General features: G+C 43.6%; 1 pseudogene; it reads right to left on the bottom strand.

Moving 5' to 3' along the window:
• Window positions 1-5,661: 5,661 nt before the first annotated feature.
• Window positions 5,662-20,815, bottom strand: LOC116536396 (annotated as a pseudogene).
• Between the last annotated feature and the right edge of the window lie 2,675 nt (window positions 20,816-23,490).

Raw genomic sequence — 23,490 nt, 5'->3', positions numbered from 1 at the left:
TTTAGTGGCATTAGGAATATGCAGAGTGTTTGGCAACTATCAGCACTGTCCGTTCCCAGAACTTGGAAACAGGAATTCTGAACTCATTTAACTACAACTCCTCATTTAACTACAGCCTCTATTTTACATTCTTTCTCTACAAATTTCCTATTCTGGCTACTTCATGTAAGTAGAATCACACAGTGTTTGTCCTTGTGTCTTTGGTTTATTTCACTTATCACAATGTTTTCAAAGTTTATCCATGTTATAGCATAAATCAGGATTTTATTCCATTTTTAAGGTTGAATAATATTCCACTGCATGTGTACCACATGTTGTTTATCCATTCATTTATCAATGGACTTTTGGGCTGTTTCTACCTTTTGGCTATTGCCAATAATACTGCTATGAACATTGGTGTACAAGTATCTGCTTAACCTCCTGCTTTCAGTTCTTTGGGGTATGAATCTAGAAGTGGAAGGATGGATCATATGGTAATTTTATGTCTAAGTTTTTGAGGAATTGCCAAACTATTTCACAGCAGCAGCACCATTTTTATTCTATCAGCAATGCACAAGCGTTTCAATCTCTTTTTCTTTTCTTTTCTTTTTCTTTTTTTTTTTGAGATGGAGTTTTGCTCTTATTGCCCAGGCTGGAGTGCAATGGTGTGATATTGGCTCACTGCAACCTCTGCCTCCCAGATTAAAGTGATTCTCCTGCCTCAGCCTCTTGAATAGCTGGGATTAAAGGCATGCACCACCACATTCGGCTAATTTTGTATTTTTAGTAGAGATGGGGTTTTGCCACGTTGGTTAGACTGGTTTCAAACTCCTGACCTCAAGTGATCCACCCGTCTCAGCCTCCCAAAGTGTTGGGATTACAGGCATGAGACACCATGCCCGGCTCAGTCTCCTTACTTAAAAAACTTGTGGTAATAACACTTTATGTGAGGCCTACCCTCTTATCCAATTTTTGGGTGTACAATGCATTATTGTTGACTCTAGCTACAATGTTCTATAGCAGATCTCTAGAGCATGTTCATCTTGCTTGACTAAGACTTCATGCCTATTGATTGATGAGTCTCTATTTCCCCTTCCTCCCAACTCCTGGCAACCACTATTCCACTGTTTGAGCCTATGAATTTAACTATTTTAGATACCTTGTGTAAGTGGAATTGTGCAGTATTTGTCTGTGACTGGTTTATTTCACTTAGCATAATGTTCTCAACTTTTATCCATGTTGTCATACAAAATTTTCTTCTTTTTTAAGACTGAATAGTATTTCATTGTGTGTATGTACTACATTTTAAAATCCGTTCATCTGTTGACCATCCTCTTACTTTTAATCTATTTATGTCTTTATGTTTAATTTGGGTCTCTTGTAGAAAACAGATAGTTGGGTCTTGTTTTTTAATCCACTCTGACAGTCTTTTATTTTATTTTATTATTTATTTATTTTGAGATGGAGTCTCACTCTGTCACCCAGGCCAGAGTGCAGTGGCACAATCTCCGCTCACTACAACCTCCATCTCCTGGGTTCAAGCAATTCTCCTGCCTCAGCCTCCTGAGTATCTGGATTACAAGTGCCTGCCACCACCATGCCAGGCTAACTTTTGTATTTTTAGTAGCGACATGGTTTCACCATGTTGACCAGGCTGGTCTTGAACTCCTGACCTCAAGTGTCTGCCCGCCTGGGCCTCTCAAAGTGCTGGGATTACAGGCGTGAGCCACCAAGGCTGGTTGAGATTATAGTCTTGTACCTTTCTGATGTTGGCTATCTGTTTAGATAAACGCTTACCATAGCGTAACAATTGCCTACAGTATTTAGTACAGAAGCATGCTGTACAGGATTTCATCCTAGGAACAATAGGCTGTACAATATAGCCTAGGTGTGCAGTAGGTTATACTATCTAGGTTTGTATAAGTAGACTCCGTGATGTTTGCAGAAGGAAAAAATTACCTAACAACACCTATCTCGGAATGTGTCTCTGCCATTAAGTGAAACCTGGCTGTACTTGATAGCAGAGTGCTCCCAATTTTTCCCTCTTGTCCCTTATATGATTGCTGTCATTAATTTCACTTATCTATAAGCTATAATCACCAAATACATTATTACTATTATTATTTTGGACAAATTGCTATCTGTTAGATCAATTAAGAATAAGAAAAAGAAAGATTTTATTTACTTTCATTCATTCATCTTCCATCCTTTTCTTTATGTAGATTTGAGCTTCTGACCCATATTGTTTTCCTTCTCTCTGGAAAACTTCTTTTAATATTTCTTGCAAGGCAGTTCTACTAGAGTCAGATTTCCTCAATATTTTTCTGGGAGAGTCTTTATTTCTCCTTCACTTCTGAAAGCTAATTTCTCTAGGTACATTATTCTAGATTGATTTTTTTCTTCCAGCACTTTAAGTATTTCACTCCACTTTCTTTTTGCTTGCATGCATTTCAAAAAGAAGTCCAATATACTTTTTAATCCCAGTTCCTCTGTAGGTAAGGTGTTTTTTTCTTTCATCTGGCTTCTTTCAAGATTTTCTTTTTGTCTTTGATTTTTTGTTTTCTTTTGAGACCGAGCCTTGCTCTGTTGCCCAGGCTGGAGTGCAGTGGCTCAATCTTGGCTCACTACAACCTCCACCTCCTGGGTTCAAGTGATTCTTCTGCCTCAGCCTCTTGAGTAGCTGGGATTATAGGTACTCACCACCACGCCCAGCTAACTTTTTTTGTATTTTTAGTAGAGACGGAGTTTTGCCTTGTTTACTAGGCTGGTTTCAAACTCCTGACCTCAGGTGATCTGCCTGCCTCAGCCTCCCAAAGTGCTGGGATTACAGGCATGAGCCACCGTGCCCAGCCTGTCTTTGATTTTCTAGATGTACATTTCTTTGATATTTATCCTGCTTGGTGTATTTATTTATCCCCCTCTGATCTTCCTGGTTTTGTGGTTTGGTATCTGTCATTAATTTTGGAAAATTTTCATTCATTATTACTTCAAATATTTTTTTTTTGTCTCTTTCTCTTTTTTCTGTCTGGTATTGCCATTACATGTTTGTTGCATACATGAGCTTTATTTTTCAACTTTATGTGTACATATTTAATTAAAATAGAATAGGCATAAATCAAAAAGAAGAAAAAAATCAGGATAAAGTGTCACTGTCATTTTGTTTGCAAGGAGGAATCAGGAAATGGAACGAATTACCAGAAAAATATTCTAAGACCGTCTGAAGTGGCTGGGTTACATAATCTTAGGAGTCAAATGCCAAAGTTGAGTATTATACCACTTAATCCACAATGAAAAAAAAAAAAAGAGGAGTCAAAAGTTTATCCTGTTTAGTCTGGGCGTGGTGGCTCACGCCTATAATCCCGGCACTTTGGGAGGCCAAGGTGGGCGGATCACTTGAGGTCAGGAATTCAAGACCAGCCTGGCCAACATAGTGAAACCTCGTCTCCGCAAAAAATAAAACTAGCCAGGCATGGTGGTGCACGCCTATAATCCCAGCTACTGAAAGGCTGAGGCAGGAGAATCGTTTGAGCCCAGGAGGCGGAGGTTGCGGTGAGCAGAGGTTGTACTGAGCAGGGATTGTGCCACTCTGCGCTCCAGCCTGGGCAGCAGAGTAGGTGAGACTATGTCTCACACACCAAAAAGTTTGTCTTGCTTAATATAATAATTTTTTACATGAAATCTATAGTGCTACTGGCAACTTTTAGAAGAAAGAAGTTTTCATTATGTATTGACTAGAAAATCTCAAATACAACTAAGCAGCTATGCTATGCTATAGCTCATTAAATACCATGAAACTGTTCTGGGCTAGTGTACATTTCAGGTTAATCAAGAACTACATTTTGGGTTTTAGAAAGGTAGTAATAATTATATTTCGGCTTTTAGTCTAGATGCTTAACATAGTTAAGCACATTAAGTGAAGGTAGTTAAGATTTAAGAACAATCATCACAATCTCTTGCGACCTACATACACTGTTTAATGCTTACATGGAATGAAACCAGTGGTTTTGTTTTTGGTTTTTTGTTTTTTTTTTTTCTTGAGATGGAGTCTCACTCTATCACTTAGGCTGGTGTGTAGTGACTTGATCTTGGCTCACCGCAACCTCCACCTCCTGGTCAAATGATTCTGCTGCCTCAGCTTCCTGAGTAGCTGGGATTACAGGGGTGTGCCACCATGCCTGGCTAATTTTTGTATTTTTAGTAGAGACAAGTTTTCGCCATGTTGACCAGAGTGGCCTCTAACTCCTGACCTCAAATGATCCTCCTACCTTGGCCTCTCAAAGTGCTGGGATTACAGGTGTGAGCCACGGCGCCCAGCCAAAGCTGGTGTTCTTAACTGGCATTTTATACACACGTACACGGAATTAAAAAAAAAAAAAACAATCAAGCGCAATCATTCTAAGTGTACTATGGTAGCATGTGTTAAAAATGCAAATATGCCATAGAACTAAAGTAACATGAACAGCACTACTCAATACCTAGGAGAAAGGTGAATGCTAAGCCTGTATCAGTCATCCTAACCACAACGGCTTATAAGAGCATTATGTTTCCAGGAGAGAAACTATTCCAGGAAAGTCAGTAAATCTCTCAAAAGTTTCACCTCTGTAAAACCAGGATAAGGCTACAGCTCTCTTGAAATCTGAGCAAGGTTATCAGATGAAACAGTAAGATTCTCAGCCATAATGTCAGATAGAAAAGTCCTCAGGCAGCATAGACTCGCTGGTCCTGGGAAAGCTTCATGTGCAGAATACAGAAGTTGCCAAAGAAAGAAACTGGCGACATTCAGCTACATTTCCGTCATGTGGCGCATTTTAAACCTCAGGAATGGTGTGATTGATTAGGCTTTTCAGCATGCTTGGTGTCATCCACTGAATGATATGTTTAAAGATGAAAGCAGACATGATTGTAATGGTAAGTACAGTCCCAGATGTTGACAGTATGTCTACCATTTGAGAGTCCTTCAATCCAATGACATTCTTTCTGTTGGTTTCACAGATGTTATGTTCTCTGAGAAGACCATTTCTGGCTACAGAACTTTCTTTCTCTCTCTTTTTTTTTTTGAGATGGAGTTTTGCTCTTGTTGTCTAGGCTGGAGTGCAATGGTGTGATCTTGGCTCACCACAACCTCTGCCTCCCAGGTTCATGCAATTCTGCCTCAGCCTCCCAGGCAACTGGGATTACAGGCATGTGCCACCATGCCCAGCTAATTGTTTTTTTAAATTTGTTTTTGTTTTTGCTTTTTTTTTTTTTTTTTTTTTTTTTTAGTAGAGAAGGAGTTTCTCCATGTTGGTCAAACCATCTTGAACTCCCGACCTCAGGTGATTTGCCTGCCTCGGCCTCCCAGTGTTGGGATTACAGGTGTGAGCCACTGCACTTGGCCTAGAATGGTCTTTCTTTCTTTTTCTTTTGGAGTTGGAGTCTCACTCTCTTGCCCAGGCTGGAGTGCATTGGTGCAATCTTGGCTCACCACATTCTCTGCATCCTGGATTCAAACAGTTCTCCTGCTGAGGTTCAGCCTCCTGAGTAGCTGGGATTACAGGTGTGCACCAGCATGCCTGGCTAATTTTTAGTGGAGATGGGGTTTCGCCATGCTGGTCTCAAACTCCTAACGTCAGGTGATCTGCCTGCCTTGGCCTCCCAAAGTGTTGAGATTACAGGCATGAGCCACCACGTCTGGCCTATTTTTTCATTTTAAAAGACGAAACCAACATGTCCAGTGCTATCCTTGTGGATGGTAATTGTCCATTCAAAGGGCCTGTCATGAATAGTCATAGTAATCTTCTCTCCAAAAGTCTGTTTGAGCACCTTCTGTGCTTTATCAGAGCTCCAGCCTGCACAATTTTCACCATTGATCTGGAGTACTTGGTTCCCAAATCCCAGCCCAACCAATGAGGCTGAAGAATTAGCCTTGACTAGCTGAACACATACACGATTGTCTATTGATTTAAGCCTGAGTCCAATTTTTCCATCTTGATCCTTACACAAAATGCCTTCATGAATCCCTTGCTTAATTTCTGCTCTACAAATTCCCAAATCATTATCAGCTACAGGAGCCATTATTGTATTGTTCATACTGGAAGGTCTTGCTACCAACTGCCCCTGAATTTGTGCTCCAGAAACCATAGCCATATTTGCATTTATTTCTTCTTCGTTTAAACTCAGGCCCATGTACTGAGAGAGTTTGGGATAGAGGTTTCCATTTTGAGAGATGTGAACAGAAGCTTCTGACAAAATTGCTGGGTTGGCAAGGTTTACAGAAAAAGCAGTGTATTCATCTGTTCTCACACCGTTAATAAAGGGATACCTGAGACTGGGTAATTTATGAAGGAAAGAGGTTTAAGTGACTCCCAGTTCAACGTGGCTGGGGAGGCCTCACAATCATGGCGGAAGGCAAAGGAGGAGCTAAGTCGTGCCTTGCATGGCAGCAGGCAGGAGAGTGTGTGCAGGGGAACTACCGTTTATAAAGCCATCAGATCTCATGAGACTTACTCACTATCACAAGAACAGCATGGGAAAGACCTGCCCTCATGATTCAATTACCTCCCACTGGGTACCTCCCATGATGCAAGGGAATTATGGAAGCTACAATTTGAGATTTGGGTGGGGACACAGCCAAACCATATCAAGCAGTTTGAGCCTGAAGTATTTTGTCTACCTTCAAGTCTTCAAGAGACAGAGAGAGAGAGAGACATTTTTGCAGGATTCATCTAGACCACAAGGATCTGTTTGTCTGCCTCCATTCCCCCTCTGCTCTTGCATATTGTCCAACTTTTCCATTACAGCCCATATTAATGGGCATATTACTCAGCTATTTTTCATTTCTGGTCTGATAATCCCCAAATCTCTGCCATACCTGGGTTTCTGTATGATGCTTGCTTTGTTTCTTCAGAATGTGTGGGGTTTTTTTTGTTTTTTATTATACTGTGTAATTTTCTGTTGAAAGTCAGATATAATGTATCAGGTGAAAGGAACTCATGTAGATAGGTCTCTAGAATGTTTTGTTTAACACCTTGAGTCACAGATGTTCCTGAAGACCTGTCTCTCTTCTGCTGATGACTTCCTGGGGGTATCAGTCTGTTCATCTGTCAAGAATGTGAATGAACAAACATACATTTCACTTCCAGACTGAAGAGGATCTTAGTACTTGGGCTGGCACCAAAAGTCACTAGGCTCTATTTAGTTATGGAACTTACCAGAACAGAAAGAAGGGGAGAGGAAGGAGACTTCTTGGCTAGCAGTCTGTTTACCTTATAAATCAGTCTGATCTCTTGAGCAAAAGTTGAAGGGAAAAGGTGGAGGTGATATTGTGACCTGGCCTAGGAAGTCTAGGCTTAAGCCAAGCCAAACACATTTCTCCTCTGTCTCAACTCTTTGAGCTCAGTTCTGCTTCTATGGTAGGTTACCCTAGATTACCCTGGGCAATGCCCATGGAAACTGGCTTGAGAAAGGGAAGTATGAGAATGGCAGAGTGCAGAGTCCACTTCTTCTATGGTTCAGGGTACTCTTTTTTTTTTTTGAGACAAGGTCTTGTCCTTTGCCCAGGAATTCAGTGGTGTGATCACAGCTCACTATAGCCTTCTGCTCCTGGTGTCAGGAGATCCTCTTGTCTCATCCTCCCTAGTGGCTGGTACTATAGGCATACAACCATGTCTGGCTAATTTTTAAAATATTTTTGCAGAGATGGGGTCTTGCTATGTTGCCCTGGCTAGTGTTGAACTTCTAGCCTCAAGCCATCCTCCTGCCTCGGCCTCCCGGTGTGTTGGGATTACAGGTGTGAGCCACTACACTTGGCCTTGTTCAGTGCATTTTCAGGGCACCCTGAAAGGTCAGGCCTAGATCTTGGGAAGCTGCTTAGGAGCATTCTAGCTTTGAATGGTCTGGAATGTCTTTGTGGTCTTCCAGATGGATCTCTAACGCACTCCAACACAGGTGCTCCCTGAAAACATACTGGATCTGTTGGTGCCAAAAAGGAATGCAGCATTTGGTGGCTGCAAGTGATGCCAATCATTTTGAAAAGCTTATAGTGCTATGGCAACCATTGCTTAGGTGATTTATATGACATATTATTTTCTCCACCTGATTCTAAGCTCCTTGAGGACATGTTTGGGCCATCTCTGTTGGCCGCATAGCCTACAACCCGTGCTGATGCATCCTGATTTCATTTCCTTCTCATATGTAGTGAAAACACTCAGATTATATTGATTGCCTCCTCTTTAGGTTGACAAAGAAAACTTTTAGATTCTGTTTTTCCTAGTGTTTCCTTTGTAGGATTGGAAAGGATGGGCTTGATAGCGAGCACTGTGGTTAGTGAAGCGTTAATGGCTCACACTCCTGGGGAGACACGTGAGTTGATACCATGCACTCTGCATGCAAATTTCAGAAATGGTATTTGCTTTTTTCAGTGGTGGTTGTGTTGCTGCTCTAGATAAACCAGCTTCTATTCCTGTCTTTACTCAGAGGTAGATAGGATTCTTCCTCGGGCACCAACAGCCCTGACTAGGATTTACAGGTGGGGGTGAGTCAGCTGACCCAGGAGGATGACATCCCACAGTCAGATCAGAGAGAGACTCACTGGCATGTGCCAGATCCCCACATTGTCCCAACGTTGCTCTGTGCAGGTGGCATAGCTGAGTCAATGTGCTGCCGTAAGTCACAGGCTGTGGGAGGTGAACTTGAGCCTCACTCTGACATTGATCTTTTGCAGGGATATGTTGTTAGTTCCCATCTGTTAAGACCGATAAAGGGAAATAATTTACTGGCCTCAAGTTTCTCTTCTCTTTGATTTCACCACCTCTGCTCCTTATACAGGAGTCGCTTGACCTTGACTTTTCAGGAATTTACCCAATTTTATACGCTTGGTGTCTCCTGGGCTTAGAACACTTTACCTCCAACCTTGCTCCCTGGCTAACTTCTACCCTTCCTTCAAAGCGCAGCAGAGATGGCAGCGCCTTTCTGAAACAGTCCCCAGTTTCTAGGCAGAGCGAAGGCCGAGGCTGTGTGGAGGGTGGCACTCAGCCCCTGGTTTGGAGCGCCACGTCGGCTTCACCGTCTGCTGAGCATTTTAAGGCGTCATGTGGGTTTTCCTGGGCTTGCATTCCCAGAGTCTAGCACAGTGCCTGCTCAGAATATTCCACTGAAACTTTTTTTTTTTTTTTTTTTAAGTAAAGAGGGAGGACTATTAAGCCTTGCCAGGTCTGATGATATTAAGATCACTTAAATGTTTTCTGCCTTTTCAGAATTCCCATTGTAGTTAGGGTCAGTGCCCATGGCTTGGCACTTACGGGTTCTGTGGTTGTTTGGTGCCTTGTTTGTGTCTTTGGGCGGGACGGGGGCCACTCCAGGGCAGCATCTGTTCCTCGTATTCCTCTCACATCCTCTCAAGCCTTCTTATGTGCACTCAAGCCACACAATGAACATCCTGCCTTTGCCCACAAGACTGAGAACTCTTCAAAGTGAGACTGTGTCTTACGCATTTTCACTACACTTGGCACATAACAGATGTTTAATAAATACTTGTATGTAGTGAATAGGTGGTAGATTCTAGAGACATAGTGAGCTCAGCTCAAGCTCAGTTGTATCAGGGAAGGGCCTGATGTGATTTTTCTACACCTGTCTTCCTTTCAGATAGGAGCCCAAAAGAAAAATATGTATTTTATTTTCTTTTGTGTGTGTGTGTTTTAAATGTGATCTTTCTTGGCTTCTGCATTGGGAAAATCACTTTGAAATTTAGAAAAACTCTCAGACTGTTGGAAGGCACCTTGGACATCACATCTCTCCAGTGCCTTCTTTCTGCATAGAAAGGGTGTTTGAGGCAATGGGACATCATGACTCTTGTGAGATAACAGAGGAACAGAGCAGAGATGAGAACTCAGGCCTCCTCGGATCTGGTCCAGGGCATGTGGATACAATCAAGCTTAGGTCTCACCTTACAAAGCACAAAGAGTTGTTTGCCGGCAACTATTTGTTTATTACTTCATTTTTGTTTTTATCTTCTAAAATTCAACCTAAACTCTTTTAGGATTTATGGACAGTTCTAACCTTACAAGACTGATAAATACGTATATGCTGCATGAGGAATACTTGATTTATTTACAGAGGTAGCAGAAACTTAACGTAAAAACAAGAAAAAGAAGAAAAAGAAATAAAAGTCTAGACTAGTTTTATTCATAGAGAATGAAGATTCTAATAAAAATATGAGCACGTGGTGCAATATAGCAACATCTCACCATGACAAAGTAAGGGTTAAAGAGTGCAACGATGGTTTCATATTACAATATTATTTATTTATTTTATTGCATTTTAGGTTCTGGGGTGCATGTGAAGAACATGCAAGATTGTTGCATAGGTACACACGTGGCAGTGTGATTTGCAGCCTTCCTCCCCATCACCTATATCTGGCATTTCTCCCCATGCTGTCTCTCCCCAACTCCCCACTCCCTGCCGTCCCTCCCCTATTTCCCCCCAACAGACCCCAGACTGTGATGCTCCCCTCCCTGTGTCCTTGTGTTCTCATTGTTCAACACCCACCTATGAGTGAGAACATGCGGTGTTTGATTTTCTGCTCTTGTGTCAGTTTCCTGAGAATGATGGTTTCCAGGTGCATCCATGTCCCTACAAAGGACACAAACTCATCGTTTCTGATGGATGCATAATATTCCATGGTGCATATGTGCCACATTTTCCCTGTCCAGTCTATCATCGATGGGCATTTGGGTTGGCTCCAGGTCTTTGCTATTGTAAACTGTGCTGCAATGAACATTCGTGTACACGTGTCCTTATAGTAGAACGATTTATAACCCTTTGGATATATACCCAGTAATGGGATTGCTGGGTCAAATGGAATTTCTATTTCTAAGTCCTTGAGGAATCGCCACACTGTCTTCCACAATGGTTGAACTAATTTACACTCTCACCAACAGTGTAAAAGTGTTCCTATTTCTCCACACCCTCTCCAGCATCTGTTGTCTCCAGATTTTTTAATGATCACCATTCTAACTGGCATGAGATAGTCTCTCAATGTAGTTTTGATTTGCATTTCTCTGATGACCAGTGATGATGAGCATTTTCTCATATGTTTGTTGGCCTCATGTATATCTTCTTTTGTAAAGTGCCTGTTCATATCCTTTGCCCACTTTTGAATGAGGTTGTTTGTTTTTTTCTTATAAATCTGTTTTAGTTCTTTGTAAATTCTGGTTATCAGCCCTTAGTCAGATGGATAAACTGCAAAAATTTTTTCCCATTCTGTTGGTTGCCGATTCAGTCTAATGACCATTTCTTTTGCCGTGCAGAAGCTGTGGAGTTTGATTAGGTCCCATTTGTCTATTTTGGCTTTTGTTGTCAATGCTTTTGGTGTTTTGGTCATGAAGTCCTTGCCTACGCCTATGTCTGAATGGTTTTGCCTAGATTTTCTTCTAGGATTTTTATGGTGTTAGGTCTTATGTTTACATCTTTAATCCATCTGGAGTTAATTTTAGTGTAAGGTGTCAGGAAGGGGTCCAGTTTCTGCTTTGTGCACATGGCTAGCCAGTTTTCCCAACACCATTTATTAAACAGGGAATCCTTTCCCCATTGTACAATTTTTATTAGTTTAAATATTACATACGTAGGTTCAGTTTAAAAAAAAACGACGTCAATGAATGCTGAAATAGCATTTATTTACTCTTGTTGAAAATACAAAAATCAAGAAAATGACAAATAAGTGTTGATGGTGAGTTCTAGCCAATAGAACAGAATAGGAGTGAAGTGTTCTAGCTCTTAGCTGAGGCTTCTAAGACACCAGTGCTCCCCACAGTCTCACCTGTGGCTGGCTGGATCCAGATGAAAAGGAGAGGGCAGGGCACGGCAGAGACTCAAGATGAAAGGATCCTGGGTCCCTGAGTCACCACGTGGAGAAGCCGTCAACACAGAGTGCTACTGCGATCTGTGTTCTAAGCAAAGAGTTTTAGTGCCCCAGAGACACACATTGTTTCTTAACGTGAAGACTCCTTCTTAAAGACGAACTGTGCAAATCTGGATTTTCAGATTGTTTACTTATTGCAATAACAGATAGACTTAGGAAAGCTCCCTTCTATTTTTGCTGGAAAGCACTGATGTAACTGATGACAACTTGACCCAGCAGTGGAGTTAGTCTACTCTATAGGGAGCAGAACTAAACCTGTGTTACTTGAGATGTGGTAGATTTGGGGTCATGAGTCCCCACAGCTCAGCACACCCTAAGAATCCTTCTGTCTTTCTGTACAGCATTGCATATACCTCTGCAGGCCTATATCCTCTGCGGGCTACTACTACCGCTAAATATTAATCATATCTAATATGTTCTTTTTATCTCTTAGCCACCATGCCTGGCTGATTTTTTATTATTTTAGAAGAGACGAGGTTTCACCATGTTGTCCAGGCTAGTCTCAAACTCCTGATCTCAAGTGATCTGCTCTCCTTGTCCTCCAAAAGTGCTGGGATTGCAAGTGTGAGCCACTGCCTCTTACCATTTTAAATTTAAAATATTAGGAATCCCTTTTTTTTTTTTTTTTCATAGAGATGACATCTTACTATGTTACCCAGGCTGGCCTGGCCTTGAACTCCTGAGCTCAAGCTATCCTCCTGCCTCAGCCTTCCAGTGTTGGGATTACAGGCGTGAGCCACCATGCCCGGCCAATTATTAGGTATTCCTACAGTTATGAAATTTGTTTTCTTTTCAAGCATGCTTAGGCGTTCCTTACGATCTCTCGTTCCTTGCTCTTGGTTTTAAGCTTCTCATTTACTTTTCCAAGCGCTGAAGTCCTGGCAGGTCGGATTCCGCGGCCTGCTGTTTCTGGGTGCTTGCACATAGAGGGCTTTTCTTTCTTTCATGTTTAAAGATCTTTTACTGTCAGCTGCTGACTTTCCTGGCTACTGTATCTGTGGGACTTCTTTAAGGCCTGGTTGAAGCACCGTAATCTCTCCAGAGAATATCTGCTTCTGTCAGTTGCCTAGGAAGACTACCATCCCTGAACACTTTACACTTCAATATCCAAATGGGTCTTTTCAGATTACACAGGTAATGTGAATTCAGACTGGAAATCTGCCTGGAATCTGGGTTGAGGTAACAACTTCTAAGGGCAGGTTTTTTCCCCTTCTCCCCACAGTGCTAAGGTCAAGACAAACAGGTTTAGTCTTGTTCACATTGTTTTTTTTTTTTGTTGTTGTTTACATTGGGTTAATTCCTGTTATTTTTAGAGACAGGGTCTTGCTATATTGCCCAGGGTGGAGAGCAGTGGTATTCACAGGTGTGATCAGTGCTCGTGGCAGCCTCAAACTCCTGGTCTTAAGTGATCCTCCCACCTTGGTTTCATGAATGGCTGGCATTACAGGTGCGCACCACCGCACTCGGCCTTCTCATTCCTCTTTTGCTGAGCATTTGGCCTTTGGGCGAGGGGGCTTCCAGTTTTTTATGTTGATTCTAGGCTTTGTCTCCTCTCCCTGGGCCCTATGCATCTATCAAAGCGGAAACTCAGGGTGCAAGCTGGCTTGGATATTGTGTTACCTCTCAGAGTTGCATTAGAAAATATCTGTGGAATGGTTAAGTGGCATTTTGGGGGCACTTAGTCCTCAGATGGCTGGAAACAGACTGATTCTTCAGCCTCCACCTGGGTTTGTGGGACAGGCCAGAGGCCATTGTCACAATGTGGTGGATGGCCATGGGCTCAGATCAACAAATAACTGAAGTTAGGCTTGCTTTTCTAAAATGTAACAGATTTTCCTACATATTAAATACTAAAAGAAGAAACATATGTAAACCCAGAAAGATGAATTAACATTTGAGATAATGGACGAAGGAGATAATACCTCATCATATCACGACTGCTTTTCATCCCGCCCTTGACAGAAAAGGGAAATTCACAGCCCTTTCTCAGATAGGAAAATGACCTATCAATACAGGAATGTGAGTTGATTTTCCCCCCAATTTCCCATGCTCCCCTATCTCCCTGCATGGGCCACCATGGAAAGTCACCATAATCCCACATAGCTCTGTTCCTGCCACCTCTGATCCCAGGTAGCTCTGTTCCTGCCACCTGTGGCCTTTTGCTTTCCCTGATTCCTCCTTGTCTGGCAGAAGCTCTCAGGTTCCCTATGGAAGACCCACCAGCAAGCCACTACAGATTATAGTCAAGAACATGCTTTGTTGGCTGGGCATAGTGGCTCACACCTGTAATCCCTGCACTTTGGGAGGCAGAGGCAGGCGAATCACTTGAAATCAGGAGATTGAGACCAGCCTGGTCAACATGGCAAAACCCTGTCTCTACTAAAAATACAAAAATTAGCCAAGCTGGTGCCACCACGCTTGGCTAATTTTTGTATTTTTAGTAGAGACAGGGTTTCTCTACTAAATCTCAGCTGTTTGGGAGACTGAGCTAGGAGGATCACTTGAACCTGGGAGGCGGAAGTTGCAGTGAGCCAAGATCACACCACTGCACATTAGCGTGGGTGACAGAGCGAGACCTCATCTCAAAAAGAAAATGCTTTGTAAAGGCAAACATACAATGGTGTGCAGTAATACCGTGGGAGCTGCCTGAAAGTGTCCGAGTCAGATATTCCCTGAGCTGGGAACACTGCCTTCCTCTTTATCTGTCCTTATAAGATATAAAGGCTGCAATGTCAAACCAGGTCTCTGAAATAGCTCAAGCATCGCACGTTTCTGAAAGTAGAGGCACAGACTACATTTAAGGAGGGCCTCGTTTACAAGAAACGGGGACAGGAAAAAATGCCAACTGACGCAGGAAAAGTGACAAAGTAGCCAAGAAGCAGGTTACAGGAAAGCTCTGGGGGTTGATCTCGGGCGGCAAGCGGGGCTGCGCTTTGCCTTGGCCTCCGGGACTCTCAGCTGTCTCTTCATCTCCCAGAGGGGTCCACCTGGACAGGCTTCTGTGTGGAGGGCTGGAAAGCTTGGCGGAACTTTTCGGTAAAGAACACAGACATGGGATTGAAAGCTCCTTCTTGTCTATCTGCCAGGATGATTTGTATCTTGGAAGAATAAAGTACAGATTTTTTTTCCAAGTTGTTTTTGCCTGGGCTCTGCCCACCTGTCCTCATCTCTCACCACTGCCTCTCCGTCTCGGCTCCTATCTTATCTGAAGTTTCAGCTCTAATGAAATACTTACTGTCAGCGGCGTGCCAAGAATGGGGCTGTGGGAGCCATCTGCCTGGGGTGCAGGCAATAATGGGGACATTGCCCATAGAGAAATTTAAAAACAATCATAAAATAGGCTAAAATCTGCTTTTGCCGTATGCTGGCAATTCTGAACATTATCGGTTATTAAATACACCTTCCAGAAAAAAAAAAAATCTCTGGTTGGTACGAGTTCTAAGCAACTGCTGGGGTGCTGACTGAGTTTTAATGATATGTTAATTTTTCACATTAGCGGATTTTTATTAGTGATTTGTTTGTAAATATTACTTTATACATGGAAGTGAATTTGGAGACCTGCCAACTGCTCACAGTCAGCTTCCAACACACATCAACTTAGCCACAAGCCCTGGTTTCAGGAACAAGTTGTTGATAGTTCGGAATCCTTCTAGCTGACTTTGGACTGAGTAAGAGCTGTGTATTCTTCTGTTTAAACAGTGGATTCAAATAACCAGTGACTACCAGTGACTGGAAAAGACCAAGAAACAGAGCTTGAGTGATTTCACTTTGTCATCCCATGTGACTACTTGGAATTTCTAACTCAGTGTTTAAAATTTAAACTGGTGGAGCTGTGGGAACTGGGAGGTAGAATACTTTTGTTTGGCGAGATCAAGTTTTAGCTCGCGTGTGAAATCTCTTACAAATGTGATGATAGCTTTAACATGAGACTGCTTTTTTTTTTTTTTTTTTTTTTTTTTGAGATGGAGTTTCGCTCTTGTTGCCCAGGCTGGAGTAAAATGGCGCGATCTCGGCTCACTGCAACCTCCGCGTCCTGGGTTCAGGCAATTCTCCTGCCTCAGCCTCCTGAATAGCTGGGATTACAGGCATGCGCCACCATGCCCAGCTGATTTTTTGTATTTTTTTAGTAGAGACGGGGTTTCACCATGTTGACCAGGACGGTCTTGATCTCTTGACCTCATGATCCACCCGCCTCGGCCTCCCAAAGTGTTGGGATTACAGGCGTGAGCCACCACGCCCAGCCATGAGACTGCTTTTGAATGATTGCTTGTTTGAAAACCAAAGGACAAATCAAAAAATTAAATGTCCATGATGAGATTCCATAGCTGCCTACCTTTTACCTTTTGCAAATGCTTTGATTTTATTGCTATTTACTGGTAATTGTTGTAACTGTCTGATTAGACACACAAAGTTTGATAAAAGGAAAATGCCACCATCGGCCATTTCACTTTGGCCATTACTATCATTCATTTAACTTCATAATTATCACTGTAAGTAGTTTATGGAGGCAGACGGTGTGAAAACGACCTGCCCCAGCTGCGGACATGTTTGGCGCTGCCGGACTGGTTGCTTAGGGTGACCTGCTGTCTCCTGCCGAGCTGCGGTTCCTTCGAGCATGATGCTTTTCCCCTTGTAAGTTCTTGCTCACACTTTGAGACTCAGTTTACACAGCCCCTCCTCTGTGAGACTCCTCTGATTCAATCTCGCCTAAATGATCAGTTATAATTTCCCTTCTTGCCTTTGTGCTTTAGTTTATCCTTGCACTGGCTGTGCTGAGTTTTCATGATTTATTTGTTAGTCTCTTTCTGCTTCTAGATGATGAGCTAATGGAGAGCAGAGATCACAGCTCATTCATCTCAATGTCCCCAGTTCCCAGCCTAATCCCTGGCACATAATGGGTGCTAAGATCATCACTCTTGGACGAAGGAAGAATGATGTGGCTCTCAATAGCTACTAAATTGGGCTTGCCTTGGAGACCAATGCAATTAAACAGAAATTAAACAGAACACCAATTTTTCTGTTTTGTTGGCTCAGTGGCTAACATCCTCTCTGCAGGTGGTTTCCCCACCGCTGCCTTGCACACCTCAGCGCTCCCCTAGCGCCAAGGCGGTGGGCAGAGGAGGCAGACAGGGGACAGGTATGGGTGAGGATACAGAGGAATGGGATGCGAAATCCAGACTTCTAGAAATTGTGCAATGTCCCTTGACATTCCAATCAAGGACAGTCACTGTTTCCTGACAACTAAAGCTTAGGATAAATTTACGTTGCCTATGAATAGAGTATCTCCACTCCCCAAACCATCCCATATGTTGGAATAATCTGGAGGCAAAAAGGCCAAAATGATTTCCTCTCTATACCCATTCCATTAACTTTGGCGTAACTGAATATCTGCTATGGCCCAGCACCATTCTAGCGCATGGAAAATACCAGAAAAGAAGCACCTGTTCATTGCAGAAACATCAGAAAATGCAAAGAGGCAGAAATAATTTTTTTCAAAATGCCCATAATCCCATTACCCACAGATAATTGCCGTTAGGATTTAGGTATAGATGTTTGCTTTGTCTCTGTATGTGTCTGTGCATATGTGTGTGATCTATCAAAAGGAACCACAGCATACATTCTGTTTTACGATGTAATTTTTTCCTCTGAACATATCATGGCATCTTTCCATAGTCTTATGTGCTCTTTACAGTATTATATTTAGTAGCTAAGTAATATTGCCCTGTGCCATTATATTAGGACTTCTTCAACTCACGCCTTCTATTATTGAATATTTAAGTTGGTTTTAAGTTGGCTTTTACTGTTCAGAACCATACCTATGCCATTTACAATCATGAATCATTCATTGAGCAATTGCTGAACCGTTTTCTTAAGATAAGTGTCTGGAAGTGGAATGGCTGTGTGGAAGGGTAAGAACTAATGAGCCACCCCTTCTAGACAGCCTGATGGGAAGGGCTCAGCAGGGTCTGTGACGATCCCACATGAGAAGCTGGTCTGGAACTAGGGATCTCCGGGGCTGAATCCCGCCCCCGGAAGTCTCCTCTCTCCACTCTGGATTTTTATCCATTACAGGCAGTGACTGATGCCACAGCTCAAAGGAGCAGTGCCTTGAATAGCAGAGTCCAGGCAGGAAGCCTGGGGCAGAAGCCCTGCAGGAACTCTCCCTCACATTGCCTGATCTGTGGTTAAGGAGGAAAAGCCTCCGTAGAGGCTACCAGCGGACTCTCTCAGTGGCATTCACCAGACCCAGCTCACGCATCCGCCCCTAGACCAAACAGTGGTGAGCAGGAATGGAACCGCCCTGACTGGTTGACTTTAACCCTGGCTCACCTCTAGGGACTTGGCACCACCCCGAACCCAGCCAGGCTCCTGAAACAAACAGGGGAGGACGAGGGGCTGCTCAGCAGTGAATACCATCCCAGGGAGCGCATGAAACTGTTACAGGAAAAGGTCCCGATCCAGACCCCAAAAGAGGGTTCTCAGATTTTGCACAAGAAAGAATTCAGGGCGAGTCCAGAAAGCGAAATTAAGTTTATTAAGAATGTAGGCCAGGCGCGGTGGCTTACGCCTGTAATCCCAGCACTTTGGGAGGCTGAGGTGGGTAGATCACCAGGTCAGGAGATCAAGACCATCCTGGGAAACACGATGAGACTCTGACTCTACTAAAAATACAAAAATTAGCCAGGCATGCTAGCCCGCACCTGTAGTCCCGGCTACTTGGAAGGCTGAGGCAGAAGAATGCTTGAACCCAGGAGGCAGGGGTTGCATTAAGCCAAGATCTCACTATTGCGCTCCAGCCTTGGTGACAGAGCAAGACTCTGTCTCAAAAAAAAAAAAAAAAAAAAAAAGAAAAAAGAAAGTAAAGGCCAGTTGCCTTATAGAATGCCCCACATTCTAGCTCTTCATGATTATTCTTGGAGATGTCACTTAATTTACTCCTCTGTCCCCCAGTATTTTCTTTCTCTTCTTCTTCTTTTCCATTTTTTTGAGATGGAGTCCAACTCTGTTGTCCAGACCTGAGTGCAATGGCACAATCTAGGCCCACTGCAACCCCCGCCTCCCAGGTTCAAGCGATTCCTTTGCCTCAGCCTCCCGAATAGCTGAGATTATAGACGTGTACCACCATGCCTGGCTTTTTTTTTATTTTTTTTTTAAGTAGAGATGGGGTTTCACTGTGTTGGCCAGGCTGGTCTCGAACTCCTGACCTCAGGTAATCCTCTCACCTTGGCCTCCCGAAGTAATGAGATTATAGGTGTGAGCCACCATGCCCAGCCCTGTCTCCAGTATTTTCTGATTAGATTCAGATGAAAGGCTTTGGGAGAATAGGTGATACTGTGTCTTCATATTGTATTGTACTAGGTGGCCCATAATGTCAAGCTGTCTTACTGTTGATGATGGTATATTTGAAACCTTTGATCCTCTGAGAATGGAATCCACAACAGTTTCTTTTGCTTTCATTCCAAAAAGGACCATCACTACAAGTCCGTTTATATATAAGGGACCTTTCCTAAAAATGTGGACATAATAGCATGCTTATAGTGGAATACAGAAAAATGAAGAAATGAAAACAGAATTCCCTCTGTAAGGCGGTGTGTGTGTACGCAGACATGGGTCTGTGAGGTTCATGAGGTGGACTGTGACAGACACAGACACCCACCTTGGATCCTCCTTCAAGGCTCACTGCACAGTTGTGAAGAGTGTGGTTGGCTAAAAAGTTCCATGAACTCCTTTCAGATCTGTGCTGTTGAGCTAAGGTCACGCTCTTTTCAGGGGCACTTCGGTCAATGGCAGAGCTATGTGAGGGAGCTGAGGTCATGCTTTCACCAGGATGGCCACCAGTGATCAATGACGTCAAAAGGCAGTGGCACAGAGCCTTTCTGTTTCTGCCCAACACCGGACATCCTGAGTTCAGGAAAAGTTATGATTTAAATATGCTTCCAAGCTTTTTCTTTCCCCCTACGACCCTTTTTTTTTTTTTTTTTTTTTTGAGATGGAGTCTTGCTTTGTCACCCAGGCTGGAGTGCAGTGGCATGATCTTGGCTCACTGCAACCTCCGCCTCCCAGGTTCAAGGGATCCTTGTGCCTCAGCCCCCTGAGTAGCTGGGATTACAGGCATGCACCACCATACCTGGATAATTTTTATATTTTCAATACAGTCGGGGTTTCACTATGTTGGCCAGGCTGGTCTTGAACTCCTGACCTCAAGTGATCCACCCGCCTCAGCCTCCCAAAGTGCTGGGATTACAGGTGTGAGCCACTGTACCTGGCCAAGCTTTTTCTTACTGCAGAGTGGGAGTAGCATCCTCTCCAGCCTTCTGCATGTGAGGTACGGGCCACCTTTGCTCTGGAGCTCCCCGCTAGGCTGGAAGACACTTGGCCAGGTCTGCATCACGGTGTGACCCTCCCCTTGCCCAACTGCCTTTTGCAAGTATGACTCCCCAGTCCACTTTTTATACTCCAAACATTGCTACTGTCTTCTCCAGGAAGAACTCAACTGACACACACACTGTATGGAAAACCTAATTAAAATTATGGCTCATTTGCCCAGAAAAAACAGCCATGCCTGGAAGTCCCAAAATCCTGAATACAAGTTCAAGGTATTCATGGATGCCCTGAAGCCCAGGGACCCCACCTGAAGAGCCCTGGGATTCGACTCTCCACCTGCACTTCACACTCCCGTGGGGGATACTGCCAGGCATTATAGCCCCAGCAAGGGGCAATGGTTGCAATCTGGGCAGGACAACCATGAGAGGCAGCGCAGTGATGCACTCCCTGGGTGGCAGGCAGGTGTTCTCTCTCATCCCTCCTCACTGAATTTGGCAGTGAACCTTCACAAGGAGAAGATAACAAATTCTCTCAGGACCTTTGGGTACCCTGGGAGATGTCTGTATAGTCCTGAGAAGTAGGCGCGCTGACAATGGAATAGAGAAAAGCTGGCATCTTAGGCTAAATGATGAGTGAAAAGAGTTTTGGTAATTTTCAGGTTTCTTCCTAGATTGTCCAACTCAATCAGGGCAAGGGAGGGAGCAGAAAGTCCAGAAAATTATCATGTTCATGAAAAAAGAGTACGCATTTGTGGAGGGCTGTTCACGAGTTGAGCTATCAGAGGAGCCGGTGGAGTGAAGGCATTGGGTGGGCTATTGCAGCAGGAAAAGGGCACTTCAGGATCGTAAGGTCTAGGATTTAGGAAATGTAATCAATGAACTCCTCACTATTTGTTTCTATCTCACCTTTTACCATAAGGAATGATGATAGCTGATACAAGAGAAAATGTGTCCCTGTGTGGTCACGTAAAATGCGTTACAATTTGGAGGCAGAGGCTGAGGGTGGAAAGGCCGAGGAGGCCATGAAGTTATGTCTGGGACCTGCGGGAGGGGCAGACGGAAGAGGTCATTGTGTGCAAACACTGCGTATTCTCGGCACCAGTGATTCACGTTTGGTGTGATGGATATAGCATCTTTGGGAAGCAACTCAGTGATTCTCAGGATGAACAGGGCTTTTAAACCAAATCAGTGTTTCAGAAGCAACATGTGGTTGTGACACCAGTTCAGAAAAATATACATAAGGTGAAAAGCGAAAGTCCCTTTCACAACACCAAGCCTCCGCCCTAAATTCAGTTTCCGGGAAATAGCTACTGTTAGCAGGGATGTGTCTCCTGGATTTTCAGTGCACTCCTCATTCTGGGAAGGGATGGGTGCAGGGTGCTTCTGTGGGGAGGACCACTCGCCCATCCATGCACCCACAGGGCCATCTGCTCCCTCTCAAGCTTTCTCTGGGAGCAGATGCATCTTGGATCACCCTAACTGGCTCCGCCCCATCAGAGTGGGGAGCTTGGAGTGGAACCACCAGCTTCCTTCTGGTGATAAGAGCCCCATGACGGCTTTGAGTTCTAAGGACAACTGGATTGGCTGATGGTTTTATCTCTCTGAAGCTCAGACATGGATGGAAAGTTGGGAGGTGAGCTCTCCTTTTTCCCCAGGGGGTAGACAGGGTCCTGCTCATTTCTGGAGCTGTGCTCCAGCTTCTGCCTGCAGGCCCGAGGCTGGCCCCATCTCTGTCAATATCCACTGCCCTGTTTTGACTTGCAACAGAGACGCTCATTTTGTGCTTCTGCCTGACCACAAAGATTTGTCTGCTGCAGCTTTCTCGTGACTGATGTTATTTGCTCCACTGTGGAAAAATCCCAGGAGCCTCACAGATCAAGGGCCTGAAGGGAATTGTGTGGGAGGCTTCTGACAATTTGTGTAAAGGGGAAAAATATTATTCCCAGGAGGCAATCAATCCTCAGGGCCGTGAACTCTGGCCACGGCACCAGCTCCATTTCTGCGGTGAAATGAGGATGTGTCATGCAGAAACATGAGTGGGGCTGGCGAAGGTCTGGAGGCCAAGTCAGAATTTCCAGGCTGCTCCCATGTGTCCCATGGTCATCTTGGAGTCTGGTCTGAAGCCTGGCTTTTTGCTATTTGAGACTCACATTTTCCCATACCCTAACATGGAGGCTAGCACAGTGCCTGATACTTCGTAAACACGTGACCAGTATTCTTGGAAGGACAACTTTGACAAATATTCTAGAAGCACCATATCTGTTCTAGACGCTAGGGATTCAGCAGTAAACAAAATGAACTACAAATAGAACTACCATTTGATCACCAATCCTGCTATGGGGTATCCACCCAAAAGAAAAGAAACCAGTGTATAAAAGATATACCTGCACTCTATATTCATTGTGGCTCCATTCACAGTAGCAAAGATAAGAAATCAACCTAAGTGCCCATCAGAGGATGGCTGGTTAAAGAAAATGTGGTGCATATACCCAATGGAATGCTACTCAGCTGTGAAAAAGAATCATGTCTGTTGCAATAACATGGACAGAGCTGGAGGACATCATCTTAAGTGAAAAAACTCAAAAACAGAAAGTCAAATACCACACATTCTTAAGTGTGGGAGCTAAATCATGTGCACACATGGACATAGAGAATAAAATAATAGACGTTAGAGACTCGGAAAGGTGGGAGGGTGCAAGGAGGGCGACAGATGAGAAATTATCTATTGGGTACAATAGTCACCATTTGGTGACAGGTATCCTAAAAGCCCAGACTTTACCACGATGCCAGACATCCGTGTAACATGTAACAAAACTGTAAAAAAATTTGTAAAAATTGTAAAATTTTAAAAAATTCCCTAAATCTATAAAAATTTAGAAATGGACAAAAATTCTTGTTCTGATGATTCCTAAAAAATTACCTCCCTTGACAGATTCTCTTTCTCCCTGATACATTCTATGATATTTCTGTATTTCTACCAATTAATTTGGTTTTATTTCCCTTCAAGAAATAAACAACAAAACATCTTGTTAAAGTGACTATTCTTGGTCAGGTCAATAAACGTTAATGAACATGGCCAGGTGCAGTGGTGCATGCCTGTAATCCCAGCACTTTTGGAGGCCAAGTCAGGAGGATTGCTTGAGCCCAAAAGTTGAAGACCACCCTGGGCAACATGGTAAAACCCGGTCTCTACCCAAAAAAATACAAAAAATTAGCTGTGGCATAGTGGCGTGTGCCTGTGGTCTCAGCTACTTAGGAGACTGATGTGGGAGGATTGCTTAAGCCCAAGAG

The sequence above is a fragment of the Sapajus apella genome, unplaced genomic scaffold, assembly GCF_009761245.1.
Source record: "Sapajus apella isolate SASKATOON/1434 unplaced genomic scaffold, GSC_monkey_1.0 scaffold100, whole genome shotgun sequence".
NCBI lineage: Eukaryota > Metazoa > Chordata > Mammalia > Primates > Cebidae > Sapajus > Sapajus apella.
This window is presented reverse-complemented; position numbering and strand designations above follow the sequence as displayed.